The sequence below is a fragment of the Tamandua tetradactyla genome, chromosome 20 (assembly GCF_023851605.1).
Source record: "Tamandua tetradactyla isolate mTamTet1 chromosome 20, mTamTet1.pri, whole genome shotgun sequence".
In the NCBI taxonomy this organism is placed as follows: domain Eukaryota; kingdom Metazoa; phylum Chordata; class Mammalia; order Pilosa; family Myrmecophagidae; genus Tamandua; species Tamandua tetradactyla.
This window is the reverse complement of record NC_135346.1, coordinates 60,569,650-60,572,416: the sequence shown is the minus strand read 5'-3', so window position 1 is coordinate 60,572,416 and position 2,767 is coordinate 60,569,650.

Here is a 2,767-nt window from a genome sequence, read left to right as displayed (position 1 = left end):
CTGCATATATGATTGAGTTGTTGAGATGATTAACATTATTTTTTCATTTACTATTTTTTTCTTTTAATATAGAAACACAACTAAGATCATGGAGCGATGTGTGCAAAGTTGCAGAGTATGGACCTCCAAAGGCCTTTCCCTACACAGAAATAGTAGATAATCCAAGCATAAACTGTCAAACTCATCTTTTTGGAATGCTGAAAATACTAAAATGTTTACAATAGCTATGTGAGTGCTGAATCAAGAAACAGTTCACCTGAACCTAATGGGAGAATTTTGTCATACTTTCTTTACCCTCTGATAACCCCCAATCCTGTGTGGAGGCAGTCTTGAAGATGAAAGCTCAAATTCCCAGTGTGGCTACCTGTTTCCAGAGGAAGCAGAGCAGTCCTATTTACCAAGGAATTGCCTTTGATTCTTTTGACCTCTGGGCTAACCTGAAGAACTGATGCAAAGTGTTTGCCATTTTAGCATCTAATTAGGCATGCTCTCATGGAAGAGAAACAGCTATATGGAGGGAATTCCTAAAAAATTTGGAAATACATATTTCTACCTGCTGCTGCCACCTAAGAAAAGAGATTAGAGTTGATGCAAAACAGAAACATGTAAAAGTGGAAGGAAAATATGGGGAGTTACGAAAGCTCCCACATATAATGAGGAATCTAGAAAGCCACACATGTCTGAGGAGTCATGGTCATGAAAGACAGGAGTGGAACTTAAGCTCACACTTCCATTTGATATTTAGGATCCTCTCAAACAGGAATTAAGTCTATAGCAGAGCTTTAGATACTCCCTATAAACTCTCAGCATTTGCCATCATTCCCTAGATGTGAAATAAAAATGAGAATTTTTGGTTAAATACAACTTCTTCTGGGCATAATGAAGACATAATTGTATGACCTCAGCATTTTAACTCTTTAACCATAGGGGCAAACTTTCCTTCAATGCCTTCCAGAGCACTTGATAAACCTAACTGTGGAGTCACCATGGACTATCAATTTCTTTCTCCTGACATGTGTTATCTTGAATTCCCAGTCTCAACATTTTCAGCCCTTATCATTATCAGCAGAGCTGGCTAATATCTTTGCTCAGCCAATTTTCCAACAGACATTTTTTTCCCATATTTAAGAATCTTTATTGTATCTAGAGCATTTTTAACCCTATTGTAGTGTGGCCAACATTTTCCTTTTTGGGGGTATCCTCATTAATCAGGTTCAAGTATTCACAAAATGTATACTTTTTCAGTAAATAATCTCTTTTCATCTTCTTTTGCCATGGTAGTCCAGAAAAACCAAAGTGATTTTTCATTTTCTACTTCAGGTTCTAGCTAGGTAAGTATGGAGCTAGAAGGTCTTTTCAGAACTCCTCTTTTTCTAGCTTTCTACTCAGTCTGATGGATGGTTCTTTCTACTGCACTTTCTTTGGGCTGAGCCAATCTATGAAAACTTGCTTTGGCTGCAATATGTCCTTGCTGACAAGTGGTTTTGGACAATCCTCTGAGTTTGGTATTAAAAGATAAAGCAGAGTGGTTATAACTTGAGGAGCCATGTTTCTTGACAATGTCTTATTTCTTTTTGCATCTTGAGAAGAATATATTTGGACCCTAGATAAATATGTTTTTAATTGTAGTAGTCCCTTTCCATTAGGCCCTTTCTGGATTACAACATCAGCAGAAGTTCTACTGATGCCCTGATGCCCTTCTAATAGGAGGTCACACAAATTGTCTCTGTCTTGGCATATAACGCTTCCAAATTTTATGATAGATATGTTTGTGGCTCAGTTACTTTGCATTGTTACATTGTTCATGTTTATAGGTTGAGGCTGTGTGACTTCAGAGATAGTAGTTGAAAGTTTCTTGGTTCTCACAGAACTTGCATCTTTGACTTGTACAGGTTTTCTAAATGAGTTAACCTTAAACAGAACTATTTGGTCATGATATATTCCCAGCAGCACAAGTCTCTTGGAAATATTAGCAGCATCTTGGCTAGTTTTCTCTGTAGTATTTTGGGAATTTTTACTATTTTTTAAAATGAAATGTCTGGGTAAAGGTAAATGTCATACATGGATTTGGGGGATCCTCTTTAATTGGAAACAACTGAAAAGTTTGATTGTTATCCTTAAAATCGTATATCCACTGTTATTGTTGAACTGGTTGATTCACTAGAAGTCTTTAAAGGAATACATTTTTTACATGCTTATATTATTTTTGCTTTCTGTAGATCTATTGGCAGTTTCTTTTACAGCCATTTTTGTTCTGAGTTTCAGAATATTGGTCTCTTCTTGAACCTGGTGTGCAGTTGACATTATTCTCTGGTTTCCATAAGTGGATAATATCTGATCTTCATCTTTGTATAGAATATATGTTTTTCTTTCTAATAGAAGTTCCTTTAAATTTTACTCTTTTCTGGTTTTCAACTTTTTTATTGTCTAGTATCACATATATACAAAGCAAAGAATTAAAAAAGCAATAGTTTTCAAAGCACTCTTCAACAGGTAGTTACAGGACATATCACAGAGTTTGTCATGGGCTACCATATGATCCTCTCATATTTTTCCTTCTAACTGCTCCAGAATATAGGAGGCTAGAGGGCTTAAGTACTTTCTTATCATCACAATTGGCTTTTTCCCCTTCTTTTTCTGTGTAAAATAACATATATACAAAAAAGCTATAAATTGCAAAGAACAGCACCACAATTAGTTGTAGAACATATTTCAGAGTTGGAAATGGGTTACAATTCCACAGTTTTAGGTTTCTACTTCTAACTGC